General features: G+C 39.7%; 1 long non-coding RNA gene across 2 annotated transcripts in view; it reads left to right on the top strand.

Annotated features, from left to right (window-relative positions):
- Window positions 1–1,045: 1,045 nt before the first annotated feature.
- Window positions 1,046–25,832, top strand: part of LOC121030597 (uncharacterized) — a 55,919-nt gene continuing 31,132 nt past the window's right edge. For both annotated transcript variants that reach the window (XR_005790312.1, XR_005790311.1), the window contains exon 1: window positions 1,046–1,286. This is a non-coding gene — a long non-coding RNA (uncharacterized LOC121030597). The remainder of the gene's footprint in view (window positions 1,287–25,832) is intronic.

The raw sequence follows: 25,832 nt of genomic DNA, 5'->3' as shown, positions 1-25,832 counted from the left end.
AGCCCCACATCTCTCTCCCCCTCTCTCTGCCCCTCCTCTGCTAACATACACTCTCTCTAAATAAATAAACATTACAAAAAATGTTTCTTGTTCTCTGACTCATTCTTCTGTCAACCTCCAAATTAAAGGAACTTAACTTACAACTGCCCTGGCTGCTGTGGTGATCTTTCTTCCTGGGAATATGACTCCCACAGTGTGACTAAAGCTTAAATTTCCTGTTCCCCAATGGCTGACCTTAATATTAATGCCAGGGTCTCAATTAGTCAGCGGGCTACACTGAGATGCCAGCGAAGGTCAGCAGTGCCTCAAGTGGCTTGGCCAACAGAGACACTTAAGGCTGAAGTCACTTGATTTCTGAATATGTTTGATTTCAATTTTTAAAATATTTCTGTTCATAATAATGTTTGAAGGAAGGAAATATGAGGCAGAATATCAGACAAAAATTCAAGAAAAGCTATTGTATTGGGAATAAATCATGACATTTTAAATCAGTAGTAGTCAGGAATAAAATGTAAACGTTTGTCTCTAAAATCAAAATAATCCCTCTCAATTCAGAATGGAAATCTGAAGAACAAGGGAAAAATAATCAAAAGGACAGTCAGAAGAAGAATGTCAGTAACAATAGCGAATTCAAGCATTACACCAGGCTAGACTCCGGACCATCTCATTCAACCCTCACAACAACCCTCTGAAATGGGTGTTATTATTTCCCCAATTTTCAGATGAGGAGATTGAAGTCCAGAGAGTTTAAATGAAGTGCCTACAATGAGTAATCCAAGACTGGGATTCAGACCTTGGTCTGCCCAGCTACAAAGCCATGGGGACTCTTTCTATGTCAGCACTGTTTTTAAATGTTAGAGTCCTTTATTTTTTTTAATGTTTATTTATTTACTGAGATAGATAGAGAGGGAGGAAGGGAGGGAGGGAGGGAGAGAACAAGTGGTGGAGAGGGAGAGAAGGAGAGAGAGAGAGAGAGAGAGAGAGAGAGAGAGAGAGAGAGAATCCTAAGCAGGCTCTGTGCTGACAGCACAGAGCTTGACGTGGGGCTCACTCTCAACCATCACGAGATCATGACCTAACCCGAAATCAAGAGTCAGATGCTTAACTGACTAAGCCACCCAGGCGCCCCTGTTAGAGTCCTTTAAAGAAGACAAGAGTCCAAGGAGAATGGAAGAGAAGGAAGGAATATCAACATCAACAAAAGAAGGAAGTGTGATGTGGGTCTTAAAAATGAGGTAGGATTGGGATGTGAGGAGCATCTCTCTACAACATCTTGCCTGCTGGTGGTAAGCACTGTTGATTTCACTGATTATGGGAAAGGGGTGCATAGTAAGCCATGGTGGGTGTTATGTGAATGCTGCTAAAGAAATTAGTCCCACTAAAATGATAGCCCAACACTGACACAGATTTTAAAATCATCTCATTGTCAAAATTTAAATTGACCTTTAAAATGGGCTTCAAACACACTTTAATTTCCACTTTAATTCATCTCAGGCTTGCCACTTCCCTAAGATTTTACTCCAAAAGTTTGGTCCAATTTAACACCCTGCCCATAACCAGTTCTGTCTGCTCCTGAGTGGTTTCTGAAAAGAGAATTAAAAAACACTTGGCTGAGAGGTTCTTAACTCCCTATGGTTTGTCCATTATGCACATTTGAGGCATTGGTGATTAAAGCCCTGTGTTTGTTTCTCAGCACCAGATGAAAATGTCCCATCTGGGAGGGCATGTGGCTGGTTCACTCTGCAGAGCATGCAACTCTTGATCTCAGGGTCAGGAGTTCAAGCCCCATGTTGGGTGTAGAGTTTAGTTTAAAAAAAAAAAAAAAAAAAGAAAAGAAAATGCCCCACTTGAATGTGAAGTACATTGGGAAATCAGACTCTCCATTGGAAAGAAGCTCTTTAATTTGACAGATCTCACTCTGAAATGAGAGAGGGTGCTATTTTCCTTATAACTCAAGGAAGTGCAGTCCTAACCTCTAACAAAAAACAAGGTTATTGCTGCTGCTGCCCAAGAAAGCTCAGATGGGAAAATAATGCTAATGCATCATGGAGGTGATGAATTCCAGGCCCAGAATGTCATGAAATTTCAAAGTGGACTGATTTTACTTTGGGTTTAGCAGAGTGACAGAGAATGGCATGGTCTATGGGCACTCTTCTAACCTACTAAGTGAAATACATTGAGTTAGACGTGAACTTTTTTCTAAAAGTGTAGAAAAGCTTGGGTCATGGTCACATTTATATTAATGCCTTCCTTAGGAATGTCATGACTTTCCTAAAGTGATTATTTTGAATACTTCACCTTGGCTTTGCATTTCATTTTCTATTGTGATGATTGTGGGTATTTCTCTCAGTATTTTATACTGGTCAATATTATTTAAATTTTTAATTATGAAACAGTTCAGGTGATATCATGACCTGAACCCAAATCAAGTGTCAAATGCTTAACCTACTGAGCCACCCAGGCACCCCATTCCTTGTGTCTTTTAAATTTTCTCTTTATATTCTCAAGTTTTCTAAAGTATGTTTAGATGTCACTTAAAAAAAAAAAAAAAGTTCTTCTCAGGACTCACTGTGCTTCCAAATTATGAGAAAGCAAATCCTCATGATTTCTTCCTTGAATACCCGGTCTTCTCTGGCACTCCTATTAGCTATGTGTTGGGCCATCTCAGTCTGTCCTCCGAATGTCTTCACTTGTTCATATATTCTGTCTCTTTGCTTCGCTGCTACAAACGGAGAAATTTTCTCTGGTCTTTCTTCTTCACTTGTTCTCTCGGTAGGTGTGTTTAAACTAGCTTTGTCACTCAATGGCCATCTATTGCAGCAATGCCCTTGATTCCTCATGTATCCTGTACTCATACCCTCTCCCATATGACTGTGCAGTACAACACCCTCTCACCACAGATGGAGTGACCTGTCCTGCCCCGTGCTGGGTTCAGCCATGCCACTCTTTTGATCCAGAAAATGAGGCAGTGTGTCAGCTATTCCTGCCCTTGAACCTCTATCATTGTCCTAAGAACATGCCCAGGCTAGTCTGCTGGAGGGTTAGAAGCATGTAAATCAGAGCCCAGTCACCCCAGGAACCCAGCTGAGGCCAGCCTGGATCAGCCAACAGCCAGCTGATGCCTCAAATGTGAGCAAACCCAGCCGAGGACAACAGGGCCACCTAGCCAGCCCCAGCTGACCCCAGGCACGTGAGCAATAAATGCTTGTTGTACGTTGCTCAAGTCCGAGGCCATAGGGTGATTGTGGCAACAGAAACAGATAACTACTATCCTCTGGGATCTCTCTTTCAAATAATGGTTTTTTCATTTGTAGATATTCCAACTGTCATTTTTGTCAAATTGCCTATACTTTTAAAATTATGTCCTGTTTCCATACATTTCTATTCCACATTTTGTCTACTTGATCATTTTAAACAGAACTATTTTATAGCTTCTTTTAGACTTTAATTCTAAGTTCTCAGGGGTGCTGATCTTCCCATTTGTTGTGTCTGTTGATGTCTGTCATAAGGGATTTTTTCCTGGTTTTATTTATAATTTTTCTTTTTGAATCCATTTCCTGTGAGTGTCCAATATATATACTGGTTTATGAAAGCGTTCCTAAGCAGTGGTTTTGTATTTGCACCTTCCAGGAACGCCCAGGGTAGGTATCCCCAGTCTAGGACCAGGTTTATATCAATTTCCTATCTGAGGATCTCAGCACCATGTAGCTAGCATAAATTGTCATTTTACGATGACACATCATACTTTGTCTCAGTTACTCACTAGAAACTGTACTTCTATCCACATTTGCTGACAAAAATTCATTTGCATTTCAAGAGTGGTCATTAGAATATTCTCTTTTACTGAAGGTACAGAATTTCCAAGGTCCCAGCTGAATACGGGGTTTCAGGTCCAAAGCCCACCTCTGGCAGGTCAAGACCATGTATGTGCATCCTGCAAAACCCCTGTACATTGGCATAAGGGTCTCTTCCAAGATTGATCCTCACTGCGCCATGATCGCATCAGCTCATGACCTGATGATCTTCATTTCTGAAACCTAGGGTTTGCTCTTTCATTTTTCAAAGTTCACCCATTAACATTTACACAATACTCCTCTTATTTACTTTAAGAGACATGGCCATGTGGCTCAGTTTTCCATGTTGCTTACACATGCTTTGTTTCATAAGCAAAGCTGCTACTGTAAAAATTAGAGATTTTTAAAACTGACTTGGTCCTTAGGCAAAAGGAAAATGTGGCAGAAGAAAAAACAGTACAGAGAAATTAGTTCATTCAGGGCCACAAGTTTTTCTTAAAATAGGCTTGATTTTTGTTAAGCACTAAAAATAGCCTCTATCTCTGTTAAGCACTAAAGAATTGACATAAGCAGTTTTTGGACTTATGTTCTTTTTTTTCCACAATGTCAGCATTTCACACAATTCTATATTCTATGATTTACTTGATGAGAATGTATCTATTCCTTTATTTTCCTGGTAATGCTTGATTCTTATGTCTGTAACTCATTTGAAGTGTAACAACACTGCAAATCAACATTTAGAATAATAGGACACAGGCACAGCTCACTATTAATACTAAATGTTACTTGAAAAATTTAAAATGCATGCCTTTAAATGAATACTTTTAAAATGCTACAACATGTGGCTTCCTAACAACCCCTGTTACTGGACATTTTCCCTCTCTTCTTGTCAGAGCCTGGCTCTTTCTCCATTCTTAGGGTAAGGGAAGGGGGCAGGCCAACAGGACTAGAGAGATGTCCCGTCCCGATTGGAATCCCCTACTTCTTTGCCTTAATCCTTTCATTCACACACTAATTGGCACATAGTCTGGGAAACAAAATGCAGAGACTGGGATTTTGGTAAAAGTGTCACAATTCTTTTTCAAAGCGTTTGCAATGGAAAAAAAAGTGTTTGCAATGTTTAGCAAGTTTTGACTTGAGTTGAGCTAGCTAGGAAAGAGAACTATGACTTTAATAAGCTTGAAGAGAGGAGAACATCAAGATTTATAAAAATAGACCAACAACATTCCAAATGATGCATTGTCCCTGAGTATAATCAGTGTGCGGATAAATGGAAAGTCATTGTATTCAGAGAAAAGCCATATTCTTGGCTCTGGAAGTAGAAGGAAGAAGTAAGCACAATTCTATCACAGTATATGAATGCTGTTTTGTTTCATAATGGTAGACTAACAAATGGCAACTACCGAGGCAACATGCTGTACTGGAAAGATAATTCTTTTTATGCCAAATGGATCCGTGTATTGTTGGGCAAGCTCATCATCTTTTCAAACTTTAATTTGTTTGCTTATTTCCTGTAAAGTGGAAATAATAGTAATTTCCATACAGGAGTGTTGGAAAGATAAAATGAAAAAATACGTATTAAATACCTCGTTTATAACAAGCCCATTATAAAGGATGACAATTACTATCTTAATACCATTTTAACATACCCTTTTTAAAAAATTGTGGAAGGGGTGCCTGAATGGCTCAGTTGGTTAAGTGTTAGATTCTTGATTTCGACTCACAGTTATGAGATTGAGTCCTGCATCAGGTTCCCGCTTAAGGTTCTCTCTCTCTCTCTCTCCCTCTCACTCTGTCCCTCCCCTGCTTGTGCAGTGTGCACTCTCTCTCTATCTCTCTCACAAAAAACAATAAACTGTGGAATGTGCAGACAGAGAAATGTGAAATGATGTGTGGTTCATGGAATCTGAATCTCTTTGTCAAATAAGAATTCTCCAAAAGGGGGAGTCCAGGACAGCCATGGGGCTAAGGCCAGGCATGTTTATGTGTTTGTACTGTCCCTAAGCAGAACTCTGCCTTGGAGAATCAGACTTCAAACACAGGTGGCAATGACACTGAACAGCCCAGATATCTCTGTACACATAGTGCCTGACAGACAGGAAAGTCATTCCTGTGCTACATTTTTCTGAATGCAGTTAACTTTACACTTACACACCCTGATTCTGTGTGCAGAGCAATGAATCAGGCAGCATATAGCTCACCCCTCTCTCAATGACTGTGACTCATTCTAACTCACTCAACCTTTCTTTGCTAGATGCACGCTCATCATTTGAGAGCAGAAATAGTCACAAGTAAAGGAGAAAAATTGGAAAAGCTTTTTAAACCTATTTTTCTTAAAATATACATGGAACTCTGGGTATATATCCAAAGGATATAAAATCAAGACCTGGAAGAGATATCTGCACTCCCATGTTCATGGCAACATTATTCACAATAGCCAAGATATGGAAACAGCTTAAGTGTCTATCGACAGATAAATGCATGACAAAAATGTGGTAAGTATATACATTGGAATATTATTGACCCTTAAAAATGAAGTAAATCCTGCCACCTGTGTCAATATGGATGAACTGGAAAGACATTATGCTAACTGAGCCAAGCATGGAAACACAAATATGACAGGGTTTCACTTTATCTGTGGAATCTAAAGTAGTCAGACTCACAGATGCAGAGAAAGCAGAATGGTGGTTGCCAGGGGCTGGGGAGAGAGAGAAATGGGGAGATGTGTGTCAAGGGGTACAAAGTCTTGCTTTTTTAAGTTTAATTATTTATTTGAGAGAGACAGAGACAGCACGAGCAGGGAAGTGGCAGAGAGAGGGAGAGAGAATCCCAAGCAGGCTTCACGTTGCCAGCGCTGAGCCTGACACAGGGCCCAAACTCATGAAACTGAGATTATGACCTGAGCCAAAATCAAGAGTCTGATGATTAACCTAGTGAGCCACCCAGGTGCCCAAGGGGTACAAAGTCTTAATTATGGTAAATGAATAAGTTCTGAAGACCAAATGTACAGCAATACCACTATAGTTAATAATACTATATTGTATACTTGAAATTTGCTAAGAAGGATTTTCACCACACACCAAAAAAGAGAGAACAAAAGGCAGAAATGATTTGGTGAGGCAATAAATACATTAATTAGTTTGATTATAGTCATTTTTCACAATATATACGTATGTCAGAACATCAAGTTGTACACCATGAATATATACAATTTTCATCTGTCAATCTTACCTCAATAAAGCTGGGGGATGAGGGGGACAATGAAGCTTTATAACATATACCTGTAGCAAATAGTGCCCTCTTTCTTAAAGTCATGTTTAGTATCTCTACTTGTATCTTTGTGTAAAATCATATAACTGTGTCGGTATAAGTAAAATCATGCCCTTTCATAATCTTAAAAAAAAAATAAAGTAAAATATACATCAAAGAAATGTGCAAGTGGGAAAACTAATTGTGCGAAATGAAATGGATTCAGCATTATTCAAGTGCTTTTTCAGTTTTCTGGTTTCCCTAAATGTGTCTGATGATGACAAGTGCTTCATGTATGTGATCTTGTTTCCTCTTCACAACAAACCTGTAAAGTAGATATTTCCTTTTTACAACAATGTTCATCCATTTGCCTTACTTCCCTAAGTGTTGAATAGCCTATGTGTCTCTGACCCTAAATTCCACACTCTTCCCCCAACCCTTTCTACCTAAGAAGCATATCTTGGATCAATTTTTTACATTTTAATTTAAATGTGTAGGGCCATAGACAAATAGTTGCTTAATTAATATTTTTGGTGAATAATGTCACTGTGGCAGACAGGAAGGAGCACCAGATTGTGAATCAGGCTACTGGAGTTCTGGTCCCAGCTCCATAATTAACTGGTTTTGTGATCATAAGGAAACTGTAATTTTTCTTGTTCTCAGAGATCTTATCTATTAAAGGAGGTTGGTGTCTTCACTGAAAGAAAAAGACTTAAGCTTTTGTTGTAAGGAATGTTTAATTTCTGGGTAGAGATAGGTAGAGATGTCTTACCTGGCATGGGTAGGGATGCCCTATCTGAGTGACACCAACATAAATGGGAGAGCTACCAAGACCTCCAGGGTAGTTCAGTTTGGGTCCATTCATGAGACAGAAACCACACAGGAATTTACACAAGGGACAATTTCATATAAAGAATGGCTAACTCTAAGAATATATCAGAGTAACAAGGGGTTAGCTAGTGAGAAATGAAGAGAACTCTAACAAACATAGAAAGAGCAGCTCTAAGGATCAGGTGCTACCCTTAGGGCTGAGATAGAGCACCCAAGAAGGAGCCATTCCACTTAAGGCTCCAGATCTTGTTGGAGGGCATGATTGTGGCTCACAGATTGCTGGAGAGGTCACTGTGGTACCCAACTAGTGGAACCTGCTGGAAGTCCTCCCTCTAGGCTATCATGAAAAGCTGTTTACAGGGAGGTGTCTTGCCAGAAGTATTCTGCTACAAATGTGCACAAAGACTTCCAGGGGAAGCTGCTTGGCCAGGATGTACTGTGGAAGCCAGGTACTGGAGAAGTTCTATGCACTACAGTAGACAGATGCTAAAGAAGTCACCCATACTGCAAAAGCTGGCCTCTGGAGAAGCTTCACCCCCTCCAGAGACTGGACACTGGAGAAATTGTGCCGAATCCAGTGCCAAATCCAGATGCTTGAGAAATCATTCCCAATGCAAAAAAAAAAAAAAAAAAAAAAAAAAAAAAAAAAGTGGGCGCTGAAGAAGTCACGGCACTGCAGTAGCACTAGAGTAGCTGCGTGCAGTGCAGGTGTCAAGTGCATAAAGAGACTCCCATGCTGCAAGAGTCAAATGCTAGAGAAGCTGTGCACCTGCAGAAGCCGGACACTGGAGAAGCTGCCTGCCAAGAGGGAGCCCACCAAGAGAGCTCACTGGAATCAGGAAGTAAACTTCATTCTCCTGAAATCTTTCTCCAGCACCACCCACCAACACAGCTTAAGCTTGTGCTACCTGACATAAGAAAATTATCTAAAGGGCCCATCTTAGTTTTCATAGAGCAAGCAAAAGGGGCACATTTCAACCTGAAATGCAGTAACAACTTGCACAGGTGGACATCAAAAGCAGTTTCGTAAAAGAAAAGATATGGGTTCGTGGAACATGATTTCTTGTACCTTAGCAATCGTTCGCTCCAGAGGCAGCCAGCCAGAGGCCTGCTCACCAAACCAGGACAGGAAAGAACTTAAACATTTTGAATGTGAGTGCTTTAAGGAAGGCCTTCTGGCTAACCAAATTCTCAGTAATTCCCAGTGTCTTAGCCAGAGCAGGCAGGCTTCACACAGATACATGCCGGGTCCCTGGGATCGTCTGTGATCCTGGACCATCTATCTATCTGCTTCATCTTACAGATGACAAAACCAAGGCTCAGAGAAATGAAACAGCCTGCTTAAACTAGCTACTCTGTCCCCTGATCCCATCTCTGTCATATTCAAACAGATGGCAGAGTGGAAGTAATAAATAAACCTATCTTAAATGTTGATTTGACTGAAACATTTGCATTAAATTTGGGCTGTATGAATTGCATAGACATTGCTCATTTGCATAGAATCAGGAAATTGTTGAAAGAAATGTGTTCAGGTAATCCTTGATAGCAAGAAAATACCCAGGAGCTTATCAAGACTTGTTTTTCATTGGGTGAACTACCCTGATAGTAAGTGTGCCCTCATGCATAATCTCATTCACAATCTCTGGCAACCATATCAGCACTTCATAATCTATAATTACTACTATAAAAACAATTTCATTGATTCCCCCTTTATCCCTTCTCCTGTGTTTTCAAAGCTATCACTCTCCATCTGATGAGGTTATGCACCTTCTTATCACTTTACCAAAATGGGAAATCTATGCTATTTTCTTTAAGTAACTAAGTGTTAGGCGATTTCCAAATCTTAAATAATTTCACACTCTTGGCAAGGTGAGAAAGAAAACTGTATTACAAAGCTTTTCCAGGATTGCTGATAATGATCATAGTAGCAATGCCTTATTAACGCAGAATACTTCATGGCTGATGATATGTTTTGCTATGTGTTAATTCATTTAAAATAAATCTTCCAAAACTTTATTTGCCAATACCCTTTTGTTTTCTAAGAAAGAAGCCTAATTTAACTTCAATTGCAGCTTAAAAATGCTAGGTTAAACATAATTCAGAAAACCTTCTAGTTAATTCCAAATAAAAATTTAAGTAATATCCACAACCCAATTATTTTATTATAAAATAAAAGACACCTCCAGAAGTCATAGATATTGAAATTTTAAGCAAATACACAAATTTCCAAAATTAATGTGAGTTGCAGTATTTATGATCAAATAAAGAATGGGGGAAAAATTAGAATGTCAGAAATAGGGCATGTGGGTTTATATACATCTTCTCTTCCAGCAATGGGTCATCATTTAACTTGTTAAAGCTTTGTTTTTTTTTAATCCATGATGTGAGTGGGATTCCACGTTCTTTTATAATTTTCGATCCGCTGTAAGGAAAGAGGTCTATAGCCTTTATCTCCTCTGGCCTTTTCTATCTTCACCCCCAGTAGGGAAGGAGCTTTGTTCATTTTAAAACATCAAAGTATGAGGTATAATCCCATTTTTTATTCATTCGAAAATAGGCAAGGCACAAAATAGACACACAGATCAATGAGACAGAATAAAGAACCCAGAAATAAACCCATGATTATATGGTCAGTTAATCTTTGACAAGGAAGAAAGAGTATGCAGTGGGAAGAAAACAGTCTCTTCAATAAATGGTGTTGGGAAAACTGAATAGCTACATGTAAAAGAATGAAACTGGACCACCTTCTTACACTGTACACAAAAATAAATTCAAAATGGATTAAAAGACATAATGTGCGATGTGAAACCATAAAAATTCTAGAAGAGAGCACAGGCAGTAATTTCTCTGACATTGACTGTAGCAACATTTTTCTACTTATGTCTCCTGAGGTAAGAGGAACAAAAGCAAAAATAAACTATTGGGGCTACAACAAAAAAAGCATCTTCACAGTAAACAACTAACAAAACTAAAAGAGAACCTACTGAATGGGAGAAGATATTTGCAAATGATATATCTGATAAAGGGTTAGTATCCAAAATACATAAAGAACTTATATAACTCAACACTAAAAATATAAATAATCTAATTTAAAAATGGGCAGAAGATTTGGACAGACATTCTTCCAAAGAAGACATGCAGATGGACAACAGACACATGAAAATATACTCAACATACTCAGCATCAGGGAAATGCAAATCAAAACCAATGAGAGATGTCCTCTCACCTGTCAGAATGATGAAAATAAAAAGAGGGGCGCCTGGGTGGCGCAGTCGGTTAAGCGTCCGACTTCAGCCAGGTCACGATCTCGCGGTCCGTGAGTTCGAGTCCCGCGTCAGGCTCTGGGCTGATGGCTCGGAGCCTGGAGCCTGTTTCCGATTCTGTGTCTCCCTCTCTCTCTGCCCCTCCCCCGTTCATGCTCTGTTTCTCTCTGTCCCAAAAATAAATAAAAAACTTTGAAAAAAAAATTAAAAAAAAATAAATAAAAAAAAAGAAAATAAAAAGAAAACACAAGTGTTGCAATAATGTTAAAAAAAAAAAAAAGGAACTCTTGAGCGCTGTTCATGAGAAAATAATATGGAGGTTTCTCAAAAAGTGAAAAATAGAACACCCCTATGACTCAGTAATAACACTACTGGGTGAAAATTACAAAAACATTAATACAAAAACACTAATTCAAAGAGATACATGTACCCGTATGTTTTTAGTAGTATTATTTACAATAGGCAAATTATGGAAGCAGCCCAGTGTCCATCAGTAGATGAGTGGGTAAAAAAGATATGGTATAGGGGTGCCTGGGTGGCTCAGTCAGTTGAGTGTCTGACTCTTGATTTCAGCTCAGGTCATGATCCCCGGGTCATGGGATTGAGCCCCGTGTCAGGCTCTGTGCTGAGCCAGCCTAACATTCTATCTCACTTTCCTTCTGCCCCTCTCCCCCACTCACGCTCTCTCTTAAAAAAAAAATGTGGTGTATCTATATACAATAGAATATTATTCAGCCATAAAAAAGAAAACCACTAGACACTAGGGTTATTTAAAATAAAATTTCAAGTTACCAAAATTAAATCAAATTTAAATATGGTTCCTTGGTTGTACTAGCCACATTTCAAGTGCTCAATACCTGTGTGTAGGTGTTGGCCACTGCACTGAAAAGCACAGATAAAAAACATATCCAACATTGCAGAAAGTTCTATTGGACAGCATTGTCTAGAATAGTGATCAGCAAACTTTTTCTCTAAAGAGCCAGGCAGTAATATTTTGACATTGTGAATCACACAGTCTTCTTCACAGCTACTCAAAAGTGGTATGAAAGCAGCCACAGTCCATGTGTGAATGAATGATCATGGTCATGTTTCAGTAAAACTTTATTTACAAAAACAGGCTTTGAACAGAGGGCCATAGTATGCCCATCTTTGGTCTGGAGGATCCAAAGCTCCCAGGTGCTTTAGGGAAGGGACAGGGGCCACAGAAAGAATTTACAGACTAGCGGAGCCCTGGAATAGGACCAAATTACCTGATCTTGCACCCAAAGGTGATGCAGGTCCAGGAGCAACTCAGCAGACACCAGTGAAGGACCAGACTTAGCATCACAAAACAGCACACAAACTTGCACACACAGAGTCAAGTGTTCTCCATTTTGAGAAGAAGCAGCAGGAATGGGAAGAAACCCGAAAGACCAAACCCAAGTAAGACAAATGATCTAAAAGAGACTAAGTGGGGGAGACAGTGATACTGTTTGATGGCAAACATAGGTGTCACCACCCACTGTCTCAAACCCACCACTCCCTGTACCCCCATCTCTCACACTGAGGGGGTTGGAGGGGGCTCAGGAGGAAGTTTAGACCCATTATAGAAAACAAGCCATGATTTCTTTGCATCTCTGAGGTACAGTGCAAATAAAAGTTTAACACCACAGACGAAGAGCAGGAAAGGAAATCTTTGCACTCCCTAGGAGCTCCGGTTTGAACTCATTCATCTCTACAGCCTCACCAGGGCCTCCCTGTGACTGATGATGTACACCAAGGCCTTGTGTGGAGAGGACACTGGTCTCAGAGGGAGAGAACTTGACTCCAGCTATGTGGCTTCTGCTAAAGCTTTTAACTACTCTAGGCCTCAGTGACCTCATCTGCCACATGAGAAGGTAAATCAATGACTCCTAAGTTCTTATCGAGCTCAGGAAACAATTTTGTGATTCATCTAAAAGTCATCTGGGGTTTTAGACTGTGACTATAATTAATGTAGTGAACGAGATCACATGTCAATGAATAAAGTTTTAGCTTTATTAGGAAGTTTCTACCAGGTCACTGAAAGGTTCTGACATTTTACACTTGGATAGTTATAAGATCATCTTATCACTCAAACTGTATTAGTCTGCTTGAGCTGCTGTAACAAAATGCCATAGACCAGGTGGCTTAAACAACAGACATTTATTTTCTTACTGTTCTAGAGGCTGGAAGTCTGAGATCAGGGTGCCAGCATACCTGGTTCCAGGTGAGGGCCCTCCTTCTGGTTGCAGATGGCACCTGCTTGCCATGTCCTCACATGGCAGAAAGAGAGAGTGCACTCTCTGGTGTCTATTCTTATAAGGGGACTTAATATCACGAGGACTTCACTCTCATGACCTCATCTAAACCTAATTACCCCCAAAGTCCCCGTGTCCAAATACCATCACATTGGTGGTTAATGCTTTGATATGTGAGTTGGGGGACAGGGGTATACAGTTCAGTCCATAGCACAAACCTTGAAATGACATTCTGCTTAGATGCTGAGTTCCTGGAATTTTGGTCTCTGGTCACAGACAAAACAAAAGGAAATGCTCTTCTCATTACTAGGAGACTTTTGAGAAAGAAGTATCACATTGAGTCCTACCTTCTCTGAGATTCAAAGCAGAGGTGGAATGACAGAGACAGGGGGGATGACTGCTTTGATGATCAACTATCATGATAGCTAACATTTACTGAGCAGCTTACCGTGCACCAGGCACTCTTCAAAGTGCATTGTATGAATCATCTCATTTCACCCTACGATTTTATTTGACCTATGTAGGTTGAAGAGGCTGCAGTAACTTGCATAAAGTCACATAGCTAATATGAAACTGAGTCGGAATGTGATTCATTAGCAGGCTAATTCCAAAGCCTGCTCTCCTAGTCTCTACAGCCTCAGGTTGGACACAAGCAATGGGGAAATTCCTACACCTACACACAAACACACACCGCAAGATATGCTTGACCAAAATCACATGTATTAATGACATATACTAATTAATTTACACTTTATAATCAACTTATTTAACCAACCAATCAAAGTGCTTTTTCTTAACATCTGGCTGAGGTCAGAATTTCAGGAATGGGAACTTTGATGAGTGGTGACAAGCAAGAAGCTATTTTGGTCTGGAGCATTTGAAGGATGAGAAGCCTGGATAGAAGGCTGAATTTAGGAGCCATGAACAGCTAGGTATCAGACAAAGACATACATGTCTGAGGGGAAGAAAAAGGTTGGAGGTGAAAGAGGAAGCCATATTAGGAAGATGGGTACAGAAAGCGGAGTGTGCCTTCTCTGGAACTCTGTGTGTCAGACACTGTACCGAAGACGTTACAAAAATATTATCTCATTTCTCCCCCAAATTATCTTATTTTTACATCTCAATTTCTCATTTTTATTTTTAATTTTTCTTTACTTTTTGATTTTATTAAGTTTTTTATCTTAATTCCAATATAGTTAACATACAGTGCTATATCAGTTTCAAGCATGAAAATAGTGATTCAACAATTTTATACATTGCTCAGTGTTTGTCATGAGAAGTGCACTGCTTAATCCCCATCACCTATTTCACCCACTCCCCACCCACCTTCCCTTCTGTTAACCATCAGTTTGTTCTCTATAGTTAAGAGTCTTTTTTTTTTTTTTTGGTTTCTCTCTTTTTTTTCTTTGTTCATTTGTTTCTGCCCACAATTATCTTTTGAAGCAGACTTTGTTACTCCCATTTTGCAGCTCTTGAATCTTGGGGATATTAAAAAGCTACCTAAAGTTATATATCAAGTAAGTAGCCTACATTTGAACAACAACAACAACAACAACAACAACAACAACAACAACAAAAACTGTACTCTGTATACAGCCTCCCTAGACAAGGTTTATATACATTTACCTTATTGCCTAACATACCAAAGTCAGTTGCTAAAACCTATCTTTGTGCCAGCCAGGTGCTCAAGGTTGGTCATGCCTTGCTGCCAAGATATGATATATGGCTTATGTTAAAACATGACCTCACATGGGAAAACACTCAAGAGAAGCTCAAAGAGTTTAATGGTCTAGTTCAATTAAAAATTGATGAATAGCCAGTTATCCTAGCCATCAATCAAATAGCCTCATAATTGAAATACTGATAGGCATTTGTGTCCAATATGAAGCCGAATGAGAGCACCAGCTTGGTTACATGATGGTCAAGAACACTAAATGGCTAGAGCTGGGCAACAAATTTTGTAAGTGCAGAGTTCCCCTACCATGTGTTTTTCCATCTTGGTTGGCATTTTGGAGGGGATCTATGATCTTAAAACCAGCTAGATAGTTGTTTTTTTGTTTACTGAAGATCTCCTCAATGACTGATAATTAACAGTTTACCTAATAACAGGGTCATTTGCTTTGATAGTCCTCGGCTGACTTTGGGACCTTCTGTACTTGTCCTCTTCATTTACATCCCTCTACTCATCTCTTTTCCATAACCTTTCTGACCTCTAATCAGTGAATCTTTGCTTGGCCTGAGCAACTTCCTTTCTCTCTTTTTCATGGGTATTGTGCCCACAAATCTCTTCTTCCTATCAGCTTCCTGAGTGAAGTGGGGTGAGGTGAGTGTGATGTGGGAAGGTGTTGGTGAGGGAAATTGGGGGCCAGACCCCACACAACCTTGAAACCAGACCAAAGATTTTGTCTTTCCCTAATGACAATGGGAAACTATAAAAGATATTAAAAGTTTGTGGGGGAGGAATGAGTAACATCATCACCAAATATGTACTTTCAGAAGATCACTCTGGCTACAGTGTGGAGAATGGATAGTCAGAGATGAGGTGGGTTTTGCACCCTAGTTAGATGGCTACTGCAGCAGTCCAGGTGGAGCCTGACGATATCATAAACCAGGGTGGTGGTGGTAGTAATGGTGGAGGAGATGGGGAATAGATATTTGAGAGGTATAGAAAGTAAAATTAATGGTATATTTCATGAAGTTAAAATAATGAAAGGGAAGTCAAGGATGACTTCTAGGTTTCTGGTATGACTAGCTGGGTGGATGAATATGTCATTCACTGAGACAGAAAAATATGAAAGCAAAATAAGACCAGCTGTGCCAAACTCCTTGCCATTTCTGAAATGCACCATGCTATTTCATGCCTCAGTACTTCCAACACTCTGTTCTCAGCACTTGGAAATATGCTGTCTCCCTTCCCTTGCTTTGAGGAAATTGTGTTGTATTTAGTAGCACACACTCAATGCCTAACACAACACCTAGGTATAAGAAGTTAGGACAAGTATAAAATTAGAGTATAAAGTCCCCAGGATTGCCCTCACTTCTTGACATTAAGCCACACTGTTGACCTTACTAGCCTAGCCAGCCCCATCCTAAAACTCATATGAATGTAGGTGGCCCCCAGTATAAATACACTGTTAGACTGAATAGATTGTTAAATCCAGTATGACCCAAAGGCCTCAAGCAAACAAAGATACTCTTATTAGGCATAACTTTCCAAAGGCTCAGATATTGCCTCCCGGAAGTCAGAGGCAGAGGCCAGAACTTCTCTTTGGACCATGCTAAATTCTTTAGCACACAAAAGTGCATAGTAAGCTCTCAATAAATGTCAAATAAAGGAATTAAGAGTTGGGTTTTACATTTTCTGGATAAATGTGATCTTACTTTATCTTATTTCATTTTTTAAAGCAATTCTTTTTTTTAAATTTTTAAATTTTTAAAAATTTTTAACACACACACACACACACACACAGAATGCACATGTAAGTAGGGTAGGAGCAGAGAGAGAGGGAGAGAGAGAGAATCCTAAGCAGTCTCTTCACTGTCAGCATGAAGCCTGATGTGGGCCTCAATCCCATGAACCATGAGATCATGACCCAATCTGAAATCAAGAGTCAGATGCTCAACCAACTGAGCCATCAAGGCACCCTGATGTTACTTTAAAATAGAAACTCCTAGAGAGCTACTTCTGTGCTTCCTCTCTATAGAGCTTAGCACAGTGTTGTGTAAAAGTTATTAGTCCATGATGGTTGCCAGAGGGAAGGTGGGGTGGGAAAATGGGTGAAGGGGAGTGGGAGATACAGGCTTCCAGTTATAGAATGAATAAGTCGTGGGAATAAAAGCCACAGCATATGGAATATAGTCAATGGTATTGTAATAGTATTGCACGGTGACAGATGGTAGCTATACTTGTGGTGAGCATAACATATAGAAAAGCTGAATCACTATATTGTACACCTGAAACTAATGTATCATTGTCAATTGTACTCAAATGAAAAAAAAAACGTTAAGAAATCAGTAGTCTTGGGGTGCCTGGGTGGCTTAGTTGGTTGAGCGTCCAACTCTTGATTTTGCTCAGGTCATGATCCCAGATTCATGGAATTGAGATCCACATTGGTCTCCATGCTGAGTGTGGAATCTGCTTAAGACTCTCTCTCTCTCTCTCTCTCTCTCTCTCTCTCTCTCTCTCTCTCTTCCCCTCTCCCCGACTCACACTCACTCTCTCTCTCTCTAAAACAAAAAAATAAAAAGAGAGGAATCATTACCCCAACCCATGTTCACAGTAGCATTATTCACAATAGCCAAAAGACAGAAGCCACCTAAATGTACCTTGACAGATAAATGGATAAGCAAAATGTGCTATATATGTATAATGGACTATTATTCAGCCTTAAAAAGGAATGAAATTCTGATACATGGTATGATATGGATGAACCTTGAGGACATGAGGTTAAATAAAGCCAGACACAAAAGGAAAACTACTATATAATGCCACTTACATAAGGTACCTAGAATAGCACACATATAGAAACAGAAAGTAGAATGGGGGTTGCTAGGGGTTGAGGGGTGTTAGGAATGGGGAGTTGTTTAATAAGTACAGTTTCAATTTTGCAAGACCATAAAAGTTCCAGAGATGGATGGTGGTAATAGTTGTATAACATTGTGAATGTTCTTAATGCCACTGAACTGTACACTTAAAAAGTATTAACTGGTAAATTTTATGTTTCATGTATTTTATAACAATTAAAATAATTTTTAATGGAAAAAGTTCTTAACCCAATGTAATGTGAAATTCACTGACTGCTTATGGGGATGAGAGGAGTCAACTAAAATACCAGTGGTGATGTTTCTGGAGAAGGCTGTTATAAAGCTACAAAGCCTAACCCCTAAAGCTCCCCTAAGCACACACTAGACTCCTACAAGTCACTGGGTTTGGGATGGTTTGCACATTTTTGATTGCCTCACATTTCTGCATGTCCCAATACAGCAATTTCAGCACAATCTCATGTTACCAGGGAGAAATGACCTTCAATATGCAAAGTCCACGACTCTCCAAAGCACACAGAGAAATACAATATTTAGTTTCCTTCCCATACTTTATAAGAATTTTCTTCTTTAAGAAAACAAAAAAATAAACAAAACCATGAGAAAGTAAACTAGGACTTGCAAACCTGCATTTTTCCTTTCTGTTGCTTTTCTGCATATACAGATCTTTACTCAACACAGCTACTAATATTTTGCTGTAAGTCAGAGTGAAATTGTGCAAATGCTTACAGCAGATACACTGTCTCATCAAACCTAGTAAACGAAACACCTTCTTTGGAATAATACTCTATTATTTTCTTCACTATTTATTTCTACCTCCAGTTAAAAAGACCTTCATCTGTCTATGCCCAGCTCTCCACATTTGACTTATAGAAGGTAAATCCTTCAGCCTTCAAAAGTAATGGTAATGAGTTCAACAACTTGTGGGTAAAATGCTTAAAATTCCCTGGAAGAACTGTGAGCTATAGCTTCCTATATTAATTCATTCCCTTCTACAAATAATCATGGAACAGTACTGAACCAGGCCCAGTACAAGGTGCTAGTAATATGGAATGGGAGTCAAGCATCCAGACACTGGGGTCAGACTGCATGAATTAAACTCTGGCTAACTGTGTGATCATGCGAATCTTTCCAAATATCAGTTTCCCCATGTTCAAAGTAGGGATAGTCATACTACTTGTTCTTTTTAGAGTTTGAGCTGTACTAAATCAGATAATGTACATAAAATTCCTATCACAGTTGCCAGCACACAATAAGCATCCAGTACATGTTAGATATTGTTACAAAAGTGCATAAAATTCAACTTTTTCCTTCAGGGTTTTGACAAAGAGCTTACATGTTTCTTCCTTATTCCTCTAGGTCAGGAATTCTCAAAAGGAAGGTGTACTGGGAATAAATAACTTGCAAAAGACATATCTGATAAAGGACTGTTATTCAAAATATGAAAGAACCTTAAAATTCAACAATAACAAAACAGCTCTATTAAGAAATGGGCCAAAAACCTTAACAGACACCTCACCAAAGAAGATATACAAATAACAAAAGCATATGTCATCTGATAAGATGTTTCACACCCATATGTGATCAGAGAAATGCAAATTAAAAACAACAACGAGGGGCAACTGGGTGGCTCAGTTGGTTAGTGTCCGGCTTAGGCTCAGGTCATGATCTCGTGGTTTGTGAGTTTGAGCTTCTCTGCCATAAGCAGAGAGCCCGCTTCAGATCCTCTCTCCCCTCATCTCTCTCTGCCCCTCCCCTGCCCAATCTCTCTCTCAAAAATAAATGGATTAATAAATAAATAAACATTAAAACAACAGCAACAATAAGATACCACTAGACCCTTTTAGAGTGGCCAAAATCCAGAACACTGACAACACCAAATGCTGGTAAGGATGTGGAGCAACAGGAATTCTCATTCATTGCTGGTGGGAATGCAAAATGGTACAGCCACAGGGAAGACAGTTTGGCAGTTCCTCGAAAAACTAAACATACTCTTACTGATCTGGCAATCATGCTCCTTCATGTTTACCCAAAGGAGCTGAAAACTTACATACACACAAGAACCTGCGAACAGATGTTTATAGCAGCTTTATTCATAATTGCTGAAACTTGGAAGCAATCAAAAGGTCCCTCAGTGGGTGAATGGATAAATTAATTGTGGTACATCCAAACAGTGGCTTATTATTTAGTACTAAAAATAACCGAGCTTTCAGGCCATGAAAAGACATAGAGAAACATTAAATATATATTACAAAGCTAAAGAAGCCAATCTGAAAAGTCTGTATATACTATGTGATTCCAACTACATGACATTCTGAAAAAGGCAAAACTATAGCAAGAGGAAAAGATCGGTAGTTTCCAGGGGTTGAGGGTTGGGAAGCAAGATGAATATGCAGAGCACAGAGACTTTCTAGGGTAGTGAAAATACTCTGTATGGTATCCATAATGATGGATACATGTCCAATGATGGATACATGCTTGTTCGAGCTCAAAGAATGTACAAATCTAAGAGTGAACCCTAATGTAAACTATGAATTTTGGGTTATGATATTATGAGTCGGTAGTTAATCATTATAACACATGTGCCACTCTGATGGGAGATGTTGGTAAGGAGGTTATGCATATGTGGGTACATGGAAAATGTGGGAAATCTCTGTACCTTCCCTTCAATTTTGCTGTGAATCTAAAACTGCTCTAAAAAATAAGATCATATATATGTATATACATATACACATTATTTATATACACACGTGTGTGTGTGTGTGTGTGTGTGTGTGTGGAGAGAGAGAGACAGAGAGAGAGAGTGCAGTTGCCATTCACCACACACAACTGATGCCCTGTCAGAGATAAATTCACACTTATCCACCAGTTTCCAAAGCACCTCTTTCCTTCCTTCCCCATGATAATGAGATTTGGGAGACTGAGGATCCCCGCTTTAAATCAGGAATTGGTATACTATAACCCACAGGCCAAATCTGACCCAATGCTTATTTTTGTAAATGAAGTTTCATTGGAACAGAGCCATAGCCATTCTTGTGTGTATTGTTTGTGGCTGCTTTCTCACTACAATGGGCAGAGTTGAGTAACTGTAACAGAGACATTATGACCCATCAAACCTAAAGTATTTACCATCTGAGGCTTTACAGAAAATGTTTACCAATTCCCATTCTAGATGATGATGATGATGATGATGATGATGATGATGATGATGAAGAAAAGCCATGTCTGCCATTTATGGAGTAAAAATAACTCTTAGAGTAATATCAACTCTATTACACAAATAAAGACACTGAAGCCCAAAGATATCATGTAACACAATCAAAGTGACAGAGATAATACATGGCAGCTAATATCACTCCAAAGTTTGTGCTCTTAACTTAGTAGTGCCATACCTATATAACGAGTGACTGCTGTCGGTATCCAGAGCATTAGCCATTAGGGATATAACGGTATATCTTATTCTAGGTAATAAACTGAGTCCATTCTAGATAATAGCAGACCTTAATTCTGTCACTGTTTATTGGATGTTTACCACAAGTACACTTTTTCCAAGTTTACCCACATTCTGGGGTCTCCATCTTCATACTTTTTCCAACAGCTGCATGTGCAAATGGGGTAAGTAAGGTGCACCTTTTTTTTCCTTACGAAGATTCATTGCTGTTCATTGGACTCTAGGCTCATTGTTGGGTTCCAGTTTCTTGCCTGCTTTTTCCTTCAGTCTTTTCCCGCTCAGTAAATGCTCATGATCCCCCATATAGAGTCACCAGATAAAATATAGCACATTAGTTAAATCTGAATTTCAAATAAACAACAAATAATTTTCAGTATGGTAAATTTTGTGTTACATGTGTGTTACCACACTTAAAATAATTTTAATGGAAAAAAATTTTCCCATAGAATATTTAGGACATGTTCAGGATGTCCTATATTTGTATTTGCTAAAACTGGCAACCTTAACCCAATCGCTATATTTTGGTAGCTAGAAGATGAATTATCCACTGCAGGGATATTCACATAGGACATTTACATAGAAGGCCTTGTGGATTAGGAAAAAGAATGCATGATTTCTTGTTAGAGGATGTGTATGCCAGGACCTCTGGGCAACATACCTACATTTCAATGTACCTACATTTCACTCCCATGAAATGGGAATAATAGTATCATAGTGGCTGGGTTTTGTGAAGACTCAATGAAATGTTGTATTGAATAACACTGGGCTTGGTAGAAAGTAGTAATCATTGTTTTCTTTCCAAGTAAAATTTGTTATTTCATTTTACTTATTCCCTCTAATAGTTCACATTCAGTTCATATTCTTCAATATGCCCTCAGCACAGCCCAGTTGGATTCTGTCCCCAAGCTCCTTCCTTTCCAGCATCTGACAGAGGAATCTCACTGATCATTAAAGTTGATTTAAATATGAAGTACACAAAATCATCTTTGGTTTATAAATTCCATAGAAAAAAATTAGTTAACCAAGTTAGGTTGCGATCAAATGAAGGATATTCTATACATATATTCCTGGGAGTTCCCACAATAAATTTTAATAGCTCACCACCTGTAATAGCTGCTCTGATGGCCACACTTATTCAAATTTCATCTTTATATTTGATGGCAGCAAATACAAACTCATTTAAAACAAAATTTCTTGACGAATAGAATTTTTGTCCTCTTTGTTCACTCAGCAAATGCCAGATCCTTCTTATTCTAAGATCTCTTTCAGAGACTGGAATTTTAGTTAGAGCCAATGCACTTTTCATCTGTTACCTTATTGGAAAGCAAGGACAGGATAAAGTAGCATGAAGGAAGGAAAAAAAAAAAAGAAAACCCAACTTAGCCAAGTAATCCATGTAAACAAATTGGAACCAAATTGTTCACCTCCTAATCTTCACTTTCGAGTCTCTACCTCTAGGCTTTTAGCAAATAGTTGCTAACAGTTCACGCAGTTCTTCAAAATGCAGACTAGAGAAAATAATAAGTTTTCTGTCTGCAGGAGATGCTCTATGTCAGAATATGCTCACGGAAAAAGCCTCAGTCCACAAAGGTGTTTATTCCTCATGAATCTTCCCAGCTAAATCTCTTCGCTAAATTTCTTTGTCAGGAACAAAGCCTAAAGCCCCCTACTCTCCATTATTGCCTATCATTCTTAATATTTTCACTTCTCCAATCAGGAAGAAAAGAGAAAAAGGAAATTGAGGAAATCGAAGATATTGACTATTAGAAATAAAAAATAATAAGTCACTGCTGTTAGGGAAGAACCTGAAACCAAGGGCACGCTTGTCTCAAGTTGTTGGTCTGAATAAATAATAGCACATAAGAGCCATTTTGCACATAAGAGTCTCTTGCAAGTGAACACTTTCCATAGGATTTAGGCCTTAAACAAATACATTTGAATTCTAACATATAATCAGAAGAAACTAATGGAAAACATTTACAAACTTCTTCCCTCCAGGTAATAGTTCCCAGCTCATTTTAGAATTCTAAATGAAAGCTGATGACTATTCTCGTACAGACTGATTTTTGAAATGGCTTTAGATCCCGAAGACATGAGTCGGTCCAAGGGCTCGCTGCTCCTGCTTCCTGCAGGGTATATGAGCCTCTGATCGCTGCCTCCGGTTCTCTCCAACTACGATTTCCATACACCTGTCGTTCACAGTAGGGGAAAAACTCACTACTGTATCTCACCTGAAAACGAACAGAGCCCGAAAAACCATTCTCTGCTACTAAGAAACACTGGGCCACAAACAGATGAAGAAATTTAAAAAGGAAAATGGGGGAAAGGACACAAGACCTGTTGTCCTCTGGTTTGCACTGCACCTGAGAACAACACAGAACTTAACTCATGAGACTAAAAGAAGAGAGCAGGGCCGCGGCATGAATGGGGAAGTTATTATCCCCCAGGAACTGTGATTTGCAGGGTGCACTGTCAGGTGGCACAAGCCCGTAAATCACTCTCCACCTGTCCCATAGCCTACCATGCCAGATATATTCCTTTGAAATAAACTATCTCTCATGCTTTCCTTTTCACCTCTTTGTCTCCCTCTGAGGAAGAAGCTGGACATTGAGCCATAATCCCCCATTATTGTAGAATATGATACTCCGGTAAAAGTCACTAATGAAGCCCTAAGGGGATCCAACACGAAACAATTAAGTTGTGATGGGGGTGGGCAAGCAGAATGTCTGGAGCCACACCGGGGAGACCTAAATTGTCAGGGCTCACTCCACCAGCACTGACACCTGAAGGAGGGGAGGGGCTTCAGTGGAAAACGGATGGCAGAGGTCACATTCACACACATCATGTCTGTAAAGAGTCTGCTCTGCTTAGCTGGGAGATGGGCAGGGGTTGAAATTGGGTGGGGGCTCACCTCTATTTCCCAACACCCCTCAGGTCCTCATGCAGCTTTCCGATGTCCTTTTCAAGCCACTCAAGTGGTTCAGGTCCTGGAGAGACTAGAAGAATATGGTTAAACATGGAATCAGGAATTTGGATAGCTAATAATTGGCACCCCTTTAAACCAATATTCTTTTTTAAATATCTATTTGTTTTTGGGAGAAAGAGTGTGCAAGTGGGAGAGGGGCAGAGAGCTAGAGGGAGACAGATCTGAAGCAGACTCTGTGCTGACAGCAGAGAGCCTGATGTGGGGCTCAAACTCACAAACCATGAGATCATGACCTGAGCCTAAGTCAGACACTTACCTGACTGAGCCACCCAGGCGCCCCTAAACCAATATTCTTTAAGTACTTTCTTGACTTAGAGTACAGACTACATGCTATATCAGGTAAACAGAGAGGGAAGACATGTGGGGGTGTCCTCAGTGCCTCAGTTACATTCCTGAGCAGCTCAGCTCTGGTCAGGACCTCACCCATGTGGACAACTAGAGGCACAAAAACACTCTTTTAACATTCTCTGTCTCCAAAGCCTACCCAGTGGGTGGTCCCACACTGCCCCTGCCCCTGACACTGCCCACCCCACTTGTCCAAGCATTCCTGCCAAATGAGTACAATCTCTGAGAACAGTTCTTGCAAAAACCTGTGTTCTTTCTTATTTAGTGCCCTGTAATACTTAGTGTCCCTTCTCAATTAGGTGCTTGGCAGGAGGCAGAAGCCCCCCCATCTCTGGTTGAACAGCTGGCTATGGATTCTCACAGGCCCTCACCCTTTCACCTACCCTTGACCAAATGCTGCTCAGGACTGTTCACCCCCCATACCTCTTCTCTTCAGATTTTGAGCTGATCCAGGAGTGAAAATCCCACAAAACGAGCAAATACCCTAATATGCCAGGGCTGAGGTTGGAGGAAAGCTGGCTGAGGAGATTTGGGCCTCGGCAATTTACAAAAAGCCTGGAATCTGGTAAATGTTTACTGAATGCTTGTTCAATAAAAATACATTAATGGATAAGCCACCGGGGCATGGGATAAGGGTGATAAGCTGTTCCCTACCTGCAGGTATAATTGGAGGTACATTCATTTATAATTTGGCTCTATCTTTCCTCATTTTCTTTCTTTTTTTTTTTTTAATTTTTTTTTTCAACGTTTTTTTATTTATTTTTGGGACAGAGAGAGACAGAGCATGAACGGGGGAGGGGCAGAGAGAGATGGAGACACAGAATCGGAAACAGGCTCCAGGCTCTGAGCCATCAGCCCAGAGCCTGATGCGGGGCTCGAACTCACGGACCGCGAGATCGTGACCTGGCTGAAGTCGGACGCTTAACCGACTGCGCCACCCAGGCGCCCCTCTTTCCTCATTTTCAACAGTTACAGCTGATGTTGAAGTGATGTTATTTTCACATATGACACTAAGGAGTGGCACTGAATTAGAAAACATGAAACAGACTTTCTGTGTCTTCCCATTTGTATTGGTCTCACGCCTTTGGGTAGGCAGTAATACCCAGGTTTACA

Source organism: Herpailurus yagouaroundi, unplaced genomic scaffold (assembly GCF_014898765.1).
Source record: "Herpailurus yagouaroundi ecotype Mexico unplaced genomic scaffold, PumYag 140, whole genome shotgun sequence".
Classification (NCBI taxonomy): domain Eukaryota; kingdom Metazoa; phylum Chordata; class Mammalia; order Carnivora; family Felidae; genus Herpailurus; species Herpailurus yagouaroundi.
The sequence above is the reverse complement of the archived record's forward strand: the minus strand, read 5'-3'. Positions and strand labels throughout refer to the sequence as shown.